This window comes from Anastrepha ludens, chromosome X, assembly GCF_028408465.1.
Source record: "Anastrepha ludens isolate Willacy chromosome X, idAnaLude1.1, whole genome shotgun sequence".
Lineage (NCBI taxonomy): Eukaryota > Metazoa > Arthropoda > Insecta > Diptera > Tephritidae > Anastrepha > Anastrepha ludens.
The window spans coordinates 51,812,536-51,825,248 of NC_071503.1; positions in this window are offsets into that span (position 1 = coordinate 51,812,536).

Genomic DNA, 12,713 nt, shown 5'->3' on the forward strand with positions numbered 1-12,713 from the left:
TGACCGGACAGCTATAGTACAAACTTTATCTTTTTTTCTCGACTTTCCATTTTTATGGTTTCTTTGAATTGGCGTACATGAATGAAAAAAACTAATGAACCTTTTGAAATGAATCATAGCTTCCCTTCCCTTCAGTATTAAATTCTCTTCTATTTGAATTAAACAAAATAGATCAAAAAAAATTTTCAAGATTTTTATACCAAGTTGAAGTGAATTTTTTTTTATAGAAAGGCATTTTTTTCTTTAAAACCTCCAAAAAGTTGAAATTTTGGAATTTCTCTAAGTTTTCTTAGTTCATCTAGAATAAAAAATCATGATAATTAGAAATCCGTTTGAATTTTTTGCTTTAGATAATAATTACGAGCTGTATCTTGTACGCCAGTTGGAAACTCCAGCGTTGCAGCGCTCTACTAATTTCTATGTTAAACATTTTTTTCAACTTATTTTAACCAGTACAAAAATTTTTTATACCATTTAAATGTTCATTGAAAGATAGAAAAAACTTTGCAGTGCTAAACCAATTTTTTCCTTAAAAAAAAAATCGCAAAGAGATGCAATTTTTAGACCTCATAAACCAGGCTCCCCCTTAAATATTCATAAAAAACTAGCGCTTAAAAATTTCACGACGTTTATTTATTGAGCTCTGACAATCGAATCATTCTTATTACTAAATTAAATATATGCATAAGCCAAGACGCTTATGGTATATTGGAAAGGATTTGTAGTAAGGGAATTTAGCACACCGAGTTTATAGACACCTCACTGACTTTTGCCCACACAAAAATTAGGAACACCACACATCTTTCACCTCAACACACAACACATTTCTCACCTCGACATTAAACCAATTAAATTTTTACTATTTTCGTATTTTTGAAATAATAAGCGAATACGTAAAATTTATTACATAATTTTTTTTTCAATTACATTAAAAAAAAACGAATTAAAAAACAAAAATTAATAAAAAAAAGTTTGCGCCGGAAATTGAAATCGAGTCTAACATGTGGCGAGGAAAAATATTCGGTGCGTTTATTTCTTCGACTGCTTTTTTTTTACCATTTTGTTACTTTTGAAATGATAAGCGGATACATAAAATTTATTACAAATTTTTTACGATTAGATACATTAAAAAAATAAACAAATTTAAAAACGAAAAAAAAAAAAATTGGCGCCGAGAATTGATGGCGAGTCACGTGGGGAGGATAAATACGCAGAGCGTTTATTTCTGCGTCTGCGTTGTGAACAAAAGGTTTGTGATGTCTACGTAGATATGTATGCGCGCGACGCGAATAAGTTTTAATAAATTCTGAAAGTAATTCATGAAGTTTTTCATTACATATGTACATACATTCATAAATGAACGTCTACTCTATATGTACATAAATGATGGTATATGACAATATACATAATATGTATGTATGTACATGTCAATAGGAGGTATTTGCATTCAGAAAAAAAGAACGGTTAAGATAAATCAACACTTATTTTATATTGTATGAGAATTTATAGTTTACTAGCGAAAACCCGCCCGTTCCACTGGTCGTCTTTAAAAAAATTTAGATTAATTAATTAAATTAAGCCGAAAAATACTGTGTGTTTTTTATAAAAATTCTCGCGCATGAATAGTAATGAAAGAAGTTTTGAATAGTAGTAGAAATTAAAAAACGTTTGATGTGATTTACTTTATTACTTTTTTTTATTGTAATGCTCTTTGGTATACAATATTCTTCGTTTTTCCATGCGTTGTTGAATAACTGAACAATACCGATGGCTTACCAACTCTTGAGCATGAAACATAAAGTTGGCCATGAGAAAAACATGGATATTGTAAATCAATACCACAAATTGATAAAGTTTGGCCTTGTGACTTATTAATAGTAATCGCGAATGCAAGACGAACAGGAAATTGAAAACGTGTGAATTCAAACGGCATATCCGATGGTATCATTGGTATTCGCGGTATTAAAACGTCTTCACCAGAGTATTTTCCATTCAAAATTGTTGCTTCAATGACGTTATTCATCATCTCTTAACTGTTAATCGAGTGCCATTACATAGTCGTGGATGATTTATGTTTCTCAACATAATAATCGGTGCTCCTATTTTCAAGTTTAGCATGTGTGGCGGTAATCCAGGTAAATCAAAGGAATTCAAAAATTCAGTGGGATAATTTACAATATCATCTTGATTTGTAACAGTGTCAACGGATCTATATGTTTGTTCTGGACTTGGTATGTTAGCCAAAATAGCCGCATTCATTTCATTCACATCTTTATTTTTGCCAGCCATGATGGCTCGTTCACTAAGCCAATCATGATTTTTTTAATTTGAGGCAAATTTGAGAAAATACTTTGAATTAACTGTTCTTTCGTTTGACTTATTTGACAAAAGTTTGGTTGTAAAGTCCTTAAGCCAGTTAAATTATCGACAGGAACTTTGCCATTTCCAATATCCAATAATTGCTGTGAAAATTCAGCAGCTGATGGATCATTTTGTATTAGAACACGTACATTTGTAGTTTGAGTGTTTGAACATGCCTCCACAAGATGATGATTTCAAACATGCAGCCAATTCATCTGCTACAGTTGCTCGAGGAATAACAGGCAGTGTTTGTCTAAAATCACCTGCCAGCAGCACTACGGCACGACCAAACATTTGATTTTTACTACGTAAATCTCGTAATGTCCTATCAAGCGCTTCCAGTGACTTTTTATGTGCCATCGTGCACCCATCCCATACAATTACGTGTGCGAAAAAGCGGAGAAGAGAACTGTTCTATTCCCCCCGCTTTAACCCAGCTATGTGTTCAGGTGCAAATGACTTTTTTGCGTGAAGTCGGATATAAAATAAGTTCTATTTACTCTTCTTAAATTTATATAAACTTTTCCAGGCGAAGTAAAAAAACTGACATATATTTGCTTCAACCGTATATTTGTGAGTACACAGGTAATACGTAAATATATGAATGATATAGGTAATATCTCATATTAGCATAACCTTTCTGGAAAAAATTAAGGAAACGATCACCAATCACGCCGGCAATGATACAACGAATTTTTCACTATAACTGACTTCAGATTAACGTTTATATAATAAGCGTATATGTAACATTTTAAAATTTTTTAGAAATTTTTTTTTAATTTTTAATAATAAGTGGTCTTCCTCTTCCTCTTCCTGTAGCTATTCCTTTTCCTCGTCCTTCTCCAGCTCCATCTCCTTTCTTTATCCCGGAAACGGGCAGTAAAAATTACTTCACTTAAAAGCTTTCATTAACAGCTTCCATCTGATACCCATATTGTACAAACACATCCAAGGGTACCTTGGTCCACCTTTTCGGCTATATCTCGAGACCCTGGTCACTCAGAGATCTAAAAAATACTCTGTATTAAAGCACTCATCAGTAGCTTTGATTTGATACCCACCTGGTGGCGAGTGGAACCAATAAGCATATTATACCTTCTCCGTGGAAAAATATATATATACCAAATTTCATAATAATCGGCCCAGACACACACGACCAAAAAATACGTGCGGCAAATAGCAAAACCACACTCACTTAACCGACCACACACACACGCGTTATCGGATTAACCAAACTTCACAGAAACCTTTGCCAAAGCAACACCAACAATGTGTGAAACTTTCATTGTTTTCCTTACACGCGTTGCTGGGATTACCCCGGACAAATGCACACTTTTTTTCGGCTTAATTTTTATATATATAGATGTATTCGACAGCATTTAAAACATATGTATGTATGTACATTTGTATGTGAAAGACAATAATGCACAGGCGCAAGAACATCATCTTCCTTTCAAACATACGTACATATGCATGTATGCCCAATAACCTTGACTTATGTATGTACACATGTCACAGCACATCACATTCTTACATGAAATCAAATACACATACGCACTAGTGAACGAGTTTCTTCCTAACAAGTGCAAAAACAATTCTGCTCTATGTATGTATATATACTAGACCGGAGTGAAATTCGTAAAGTTTTTCAAATCATATCGTAATAGCAAGGAAAAGTTGCTACATATCAATACAAATGCAGGAAAAAAAAGAAATTTCAAATCAGTTAATATCTTCCGTTCGCGCATTGCATTTAAAAATTACAAATTTTATCCCAAATCCAGCTGATTTACGAAAACTTGTAGAATTTGTAAATGATTAAAGATCGAGCTCACTTTTTATACATAGCACTTTCAGCATTCTAATTTACTAATCTATCCATTTCTGTGGTTCTGAGCGATCAACTTTCACCAATTTTATAACACATCTACTAAGGAAGGCTATGCCAAATGAGGCTTGCGTGAAAGCGGCTTACGGCTACTATAACACGTCTGTGCTTTAGATCGTCTTCCACTTGATTACTTGTATTTCATCGTCTTTCTTTTCATTTTGCTTTTGATTCTGGCATACCGATAAACGAAGTGCACAGAAGAGCTAGTACTCTCTGGTCATTACCAATTCTGCTTTCACTCTTGTCGAACAGCGCTGTTTGGTAAAAAAAAATTCTATTCGATGTTCTTTTGAATTACATAGTTTACACAATTACTTAACATTAAATCGCTTCAAAGATTTTAATCATGTCTCTTACTCGTAAGGACATACACTGCCCATTTTTTGGTGCACCTAAACCACTGCTGTCATCGGTCATTCCCACTAATACCGACATTATACAATGTTGGCAAGAAGTGAGGTACAAAATGACAGTAGAATCTTCTGCTGCCAGTTCTGGTCAGAAGTTAAGCTTCACAGTCGCAGCAGATACTGTAGCTAACCAGACTGAGTCCCTTTATTCCAAGGCTTCGATTCCAATAGTTTCCCACACAAGAGTTGTACAAAAGATCAAACATCTACATGATCGATACTACACTCCTCGTAAATCTTATTCAAGGGACAAAGACACACCTGAGAAACAAAAGAAGTACAATGATTTTATTGAACAATCTTCAAGTACATTATTTGACATTTCGTCCTGCAAGTGCGAGATTACACCCAATTGCTTTTGTCAAAAAAGCTTTGACAAGTGTATTTGTCCCAGGCCGATAACTATCAACTGCACATGCCCTAAAGATAGAAAGATACCTCCATTAGAAATCAAATTTCTATATGCTCAAAGATATCTCGGACAAGGTAAGATTGGGACAGTAGATACCAAAGAAACTCAAAAGCTTACATTAAAGTTGCAGAGAAAAGCTAGTCACTTAAGTCAGACCAACTTACCTGGACCTTCTCGTAGTAGCACTGATTCTGAAACAGAGATAACTCCTGAAATTGACAATGATAAGAATGATCCCGATTTTCAGACCCCACGCTCTATTTCCTCTCAGTCAGCAAGTTCAAAAATGCACAGGTGCGCTTATCACTTCCAGCAACGGTTTTAACAAGTGATCGTTTTGGAGTATCTGATAGAGCAGCAGCAGCTATTGTGTCTAGTGCATTTAAAGACGTTGGTCTTATAACGGACAAAGATACTTCTTTTGTTGTTGATCGAAGCAAAATTAGAAGAGAAAAAGAAAAATGTAGACTAAAACTTATCGAGTCGGGGAATGCAATAGAGCAATTAAACGACCCGATGTGTGTGTATTTTGATGGCAGGATGGATGACACTTAAGTTTTAGTTGAAAAAGTAAACAAACGTTATCAATCTATAAAAAATGAAGAACACAAACATTCTTCTCTCGATGGTGATAGATGACAGAGAGCATGTCCGCGATCTTGGATTGAGGCGAGTTCTGAAAATAAAGGAAATCCCTTCAAAAGACTAAAATATTAGAAACTTTTTGGTTCCTAAACTAAACTTTGAAGCAAATAAATATTTTGAATTAATTAATTGGTCTGAAATGATACTTACCTGGCCACCAATTTTAGATAGCCTTTCTTCTGAAGATATCTTGCAATTAATTTCTGATAAAGAAAAACCAAAATTAACCATAGATTTAACAAATATTCCATGCCATACGCAAGTTGTGGAGCGTTGCGTAAAACTAGTAACTCAAGCGTCCTCAAAAGTGTATGGGAACGAGAGACGTGATGGGTTTATAAGAGCAACACTCACTTCTCGTACAGTTATGCCTCAATTGGACACTAAAGCAGACTTTGCCACTCCCGAATAAATAATTTTTCATTTTTGGTTGTTGGGAAGGGAGTGGATGGAACTCGTAGTACAGTCACCTTCACGCGGTGAGTTCTGAGTCGTCCAAAAAGGGCGGGCCAAGAGCTGTACAAAACTTATTTAAGACAGTGTGGTTAGTGGGCGCGCTAAGAGGGGAATAATTTATTCTACTTATATACTCAAGAACACTTATACAAAAATTAAAATAGAGAAACTAACCACCCGCAATTACGTAAATTTATACAAAAAATGACATTTTCCACTTCTTTTCAGGGGCTGTAGGGGCTTTGATAGAGCGGTAGACGTTTTTCTTTTCAAACTATGCCTGATGTTGTAATAGTCTACAAAAATGAACTTTATCTAACATCATTTCCACCTCTTACAATTTTTCGAATATTTGTTCAATTTATTATAAAATTTGTAAATTTGAAATGCAATGCGCGAACGGAAAATATTAACCGATTTGAAATTTCTTTTTTTTCCTGAATTTGTATTGATATATAGCAACTTTTCCCTGCTATTACGATATGTTTTGAAAAAATTTACGTATTTCACTCCGGTTTAATATATACCCACTTTATGTCCTAGCATATATACATACATATACGAGTATACCTACTTGCCTTCTAAACTTCCTACAAAATAATTGTATTCATATGTTACTACATCCATGCACGTTCATACATTCATGCATATATGCGCGAGCAAAGCGCTCCCTTCTTGCTTCCGTGTACTTTTGTCTTTCACCGGTCGATATTCCTAATATGGTACTTACAAAAACACAATACTTTGATAGACGCAAAAGCAACAGCAAGCGCAACGCGATGGCCGCTTTGCCACCACACATTCTAAAATGTTCTAGAACACAACAAAAACACATACCTCACATGCGCATGTCGCCCAAAGCTAAAACCTAAGCCTAGCGACTACAAAAACAAAATACATTCGTAGACGCAATCGCAGCGGCCATGATTCTAACAGCGACGGCGCTGAACAATTTAGAACAAAAACAAAAAGTTCATTCATAAGTTCGAGCTCATATTTCAACTTCATTCATAAAACGAGCCGCCCATATGCCAATTTTCGCGACCATTCGAAAATAGTCAATATTGGAATATTTCGCGTGGATTTATTTGCCAATATTTGATAAATCTTAAATTTTTGTCATGTGGAGTGGCCGCGGCTCCGTATGTATGTATGCACCCTTATATGTATGTAAATATGTCTTTTAACTGTTCGACAGTCGTGAGTTAATGCGACTTAGATTCCATGAACAATTCCAGCGAATCACACATTTCTGTCCGCAAAGCCGCATATATGTACCCTATGAACAAAAAGTACCGGGAATGTTTAAATTGAACAAAACAGAGTTAAATTTAAGGCAAATTTATATTATTTTCAGTCCTCCAAACAGCCCTGGCAGGCCGACATGGCCTTCAGCTCCTTCGTCGTATTCTCTTTGATCAGTGCGATGGCGCGTTGCCATCATGCAAAATCCAAGAATTGTTTGCTCACATTTCCGGCCGTTTGCAACATACAGCATCTCTCAAAGGCTTCAAAATGGATAAATAATATTCTTTATTGACTGTCTGGCCCGATGGAAGGTACTCATGGTGGACTATGCCTTGGCAATCGAAGAAAACAGTCAACATCACCTTCCCGGTTCTTTTTGCTCATAGGGTATACATATCCCATCTTTTCACTGACGGACAAGAAGACGGTCGCAGTTGTTGTGTATGTGTATGTGTATGTAAGTAGTTCAGATTTGACTGAAGAGATTAAATATAGGAATGCATATTCATATGATTGCCTTTATGGATGTTTTACATATAAATCAATTGAAAAGAAGTATGAATAATGTTATATAGAAAATAAATTTCTAAATAACAGGTATTAGAAAAACCTGAATACACTATTCTAAATCAATTCTAATTAAACCAAACACAAAAAATTAAATAAAAATATCGAACAAAGAAAAAAGTGTACAGGACTTGAACCAGAGTCAAATATGGGACGATGTACTGCATACACGACACGTCACTAGCGTACTAAACTATAATTACTAATGAACTTTTCTAAATCAGTCATTTATTCGATTCGCAGTTTTATATGCACATATTCTGCGTTAGTTGAAAGTTTGTATGCGTAATTATATGCATATGTATGTGTGTATGCGTGTTTGGCCTTCTGGACGGATATTAGAATAATATTTTCTTATCAATATAATTTGGATTTGATAAAAGAGATTAAAGACATATGTACACATTTTCTGTTTTGATTGATTTGTATAAAAATCAGGTCATATCCAGTATGAACTATTTTATACCGAAAAGAAATTTACATTTATGAAATACAAAAGAACAGTATTTTAAAGAAATTTTAATTAAAATAAACTAAAAAATGTTACCAAACTTTCCTGGTTTGAATTGTAAAAAAAAATGTGCAAGGAAAAAAATATGACTTCAGGACTTGAACCTGAATTAAATACGTGCCAAAAAACAAAACGAATAATTCCGCCGACTTTAGCTTCTGCACCACAAATTAACTGCCGCGCGGCCTTCTTAATCGCAAATTTATTCGCTTCGGTGTGGGCATGAAATAAGTCGAATCCCTTAGTAGTGTGGCGAAAAATCTTATGAAATCCCTTAGTAGTGTGGTAAACGCAGAAAAAATCTGAATTCCTGTCCTAGCGTGGTAAGTAAATATAGAAACCCTTCACTAGCGTGGTAAATAACTGCAATCCCCCACTAGTGAGGAAAGTTGAATTTGAAAATCGGTTAGTATGAATCCACAAATAAGTACTCGAAGAAAGCTCATTTAACATTTGCTCCTTCTCATTGCATTAACATTCTCTGGTAGCACTAAGTCATTCACCTTAAGATCTGTTAAGGCAGTATTCCACTATGAACGTTTTTGCAGCTCCTTTAAGTAATCTTCCTGCCAACGGCGCCAGAACTGCTGCTGAATGTATTGGATGATTTGATAGCGGCCTAACTTAGATGAACTGGCTATTGTTGGTTCAGGAACGGTAAGAAGAGATCGGCCGATAAGGAAATGGCCCGGTGTAAGCGAACGAAGATCATTAGGGTCACTAGATATTGGAGTTAGTGGCCGACTATTTACTATGGCCTCAGCTTGGCAAACGATGGTATGAGGTTCGTCGTGTGATAGCACGTTGCAGCCGATAACGCGGCGCAAACGGTATTTAGCAAGTTTCACAGCGCTCTTCCACAAACCGCCAAAGTGCGGTGACCTTGGGAGAATGAATTTCCATTCGACCCCCTCGTTTCTGCAAAATTCTTCAACGCGTTGTATATATGCTAACACAAGCATGACTGAAGAAGTTTTCGTAACTCCTGGTTAGCTCCAATGAAGTTTGTTGCGTTTTCTGAGACAATAACGCGACACTTTCCACGTCTGGCTATGAAGCGCTTGAGTGTCGCGATGAATGCAACGGTCGACAGGCTAAGTGCATAGCCTTTGTAGTAAAGCAGACGAAAACTGAAATGTAAACTTTTATTGGTGAACGACTTCTAATTTTTTGAGTTACTAGTAAAGGACCACAGTAGTCAACACCTGTAGTTTCAAACGGATGCGATGGGGTAACACGGCTTGTTGGCAAAGCTCCCATAATTTGCTCTGCAACGACTGGGCGAAAACGGTAGCAGATGATACAGTTGTGAATAACTTTCCTAATAACTGTCCGTGCGCAGGTTATCCAGAACTTGTCGCGAAGGATGTTCAATAGTGTTTGAGCACCAGCATCAAGGTTTGTGCGATGTACATGCGTTATAAGTGAACATACGAAAGGGTGCTAACGTAGCAGCACGATCGGATGTTTAGCATCGAAACTTAGGGTCGAGTTCTTTACTCTTCCTCGAACTCGTATTAGTTGATTATGCATAAGAGGTGATAACGAAGCAAGTACAGAATTTTTATTAATGAGCTGATTGTTCAAAAGTTTAGAATATTCATCGCGAAAATACATTTGCTGAATTCTCCTACATACTAGTTCAAGTGTTTGGGTTATTTCCACAAGGGTAAAAGAAGGCCTAAGTACCTTTGTGATGAGTCATCTTACTTACTTGAAGATACGCAGAAATTTGTTGAACCTATTTATGTATTTGTTTTCAGCAATGATATCTACTTCCCGTTCGCTGATTAACGCTACTCGTTGTCTGCGCTGCTCAGGTACATCTGGAACAGTGTCGATACGGGCCACTTTTCTTGGCCAAGCTTCAGAAATTGCGGGCATTGAAACAAAAGTTGATTTTCCCGGATGCCAGCCACTGTTGTGCCACGAGGAACAAGATCAGCAGGGTTGAGTTCGGATGGTACAAGATGCTATATGTACTTAGATGTCAACTGTTTTTGACGCGTTTGGCCATAAATACTGTCCACCGATTTGGTTCCCCTCGAAAGCTACACAATACAATCGTTAAGTCGGTCCAGCAGTGAATAGTATTCAAGTTCGGTGAAAATATTGCAAAATGGTGTGTAGAAGCTCGGATAATAACATTTGCTTTGTTGGAGCCACACGAGATTTTGCGCAAAGCAATGCGGACGAGATGTCTTTCTCCATGCGCGTCACAAGGTAAATGTACGCGTCATACGCTTTAGTACTGGCATCTGCAAAGGCGTGGATATCAGTTGTGCTACCCATGGGAACATACCTTGGTATTTGAATGTTGTTAATAGCGCCTAGATGCTCCTAAAATGCGCGCCACTGTGTGTAAATGTCTTGAGGTACGTTGTCCCAATCTAACTTCAGTTCCCAGAGTTGTTGCATCATGATTTTGCCGGCGACGATGAGAGGATTCAGCAACCCAAGAGGATCCAACAAGGCAGCTATTTGTGATAATATAGAACGCTTGGTTGGTTTACGCGATACTGCTGGTTCATGGTAGCTGAAGAAAAAGGCATCCTTAGAAAGTGATTATCTCAGCCCGAGAGCTTTAATGTAATCTGAGTCGCCTAGTGTAATTATTTCTTGCCTGTCATCTAAAGGTATGCCGTCGATGATTTCCATGTTGTTTGCAGCAAACTTGCGGTGAGGAAAACCTGCTCGTGTAAGCAATGCCGTGACTTGCCGCTTGATTTCAATGACCATGCTCACAGCAGAGGTACCCGTCATCAAATTATCAACGTAAAAGTCCTTGAGTGTAATGGCTAAGCCAATCGGAAGCTCTTCAGACTCCGTTTTAGCTGCTTCCAGGAGGCATTTTGTTGCAAGGTAGGGGGCACATCTTGTCCTATATGTAACGGCATGCATCTGTAACATTTTTACTGGAGCTTGTAATGAATCGCGCCATAAAATACATTGCCATGGAGCATCAGCGTCGTTAACGAGCACCTGTCGGTACATCTTTGCGATATCGGCTATCAAGACGTATCTGTGACTTCGGAATCGAGTGAGAATCGGGGAAATATCATCTTGAAGTGTAGGGCCTACTCGAAGCCCGTCATTGCTGCCAGTGCTCATAACGCAGTGGTGTGGAATGAAATTTCGGCCCTGTTCGACGTTTTCGATAACCTTCATGTGCTGCATCTGCTCATACTCGTGTATGAACTCACAATAACTCTTTAAGAGATAAGGATTCTTTGAGAATTTATATTCAAGCGCTACTAACCTTCGAAACGCTATATCGAATGATTGGCCTAATGCGACTGGCTTTTCATTGAATGGTAGGCGGACGATGTACCTTCCGCTTGTCGGACACCTTGTCGTAGTGTGCTTGAAGAACTGCTCACAGACCAATTCGTTATCTGAAAGCAGTTTGTGTGGATTGTTGTAGCCTTCAATTGTCCAAAACTTTTCCACCAAATTGTCTACATGTGTTTGGTTCTCCACAGCTATAAATGTTTTATGTGTGGGCAACGATGTGAGCGATTATTATGAATTTGTAGTATGCGATGAGTCCGATAGAGCTGTGCCGGAAACGATCCACCCCAGTTTGTCATTTCTAATCTGGCCCACAAGCAGTAGATTTAAAAATATTCCGGCACCGATCAGGCAGTCGATGCCACCTGGTTCGCTAAATCTTTCGTCAGCAAGCTTGATGTTGTTTCGAATTTGAAACCCCTTAGAAATGATGCGGCTGTTTGGTTGATTTGATGTTATTGTAGGAATTACCACATCTTCCAAGCTTGAAGTATATTCCGTGTGAATTGACTTCATAGTTACATAACAAAGTTGTTGGGTTTTTGTCGTGGTGGCACTTATGCCTGTAACTTCAATGCTTCGTTTGATCCGTGGAAGGCGAAGATGTTGTGCGATATGTTCTATTATGAAATTGAGCTGTGATACTGAATCCAAAAGTGCACGAACAATAAGTGATGATCCCAATGAATTGCACAAGTAAATACGGGCTGTAGCAAGAATGACATCGCCGTGGATCTGCTCTGCTTTCATGGTGATTTGGGTGCCATTCTCGCTTTTTGGACCACTGGTGTTGTTTTTGCGAATATTCGGTACAGCATCGCTTTCATTATTTCTGTGTAGCAGTGTATGGTGACTAACGTTACATTGCTGACACCTACGGTTGGACGGACAGTTGCTTGAAGTATGGTTCTTACCCAGGCA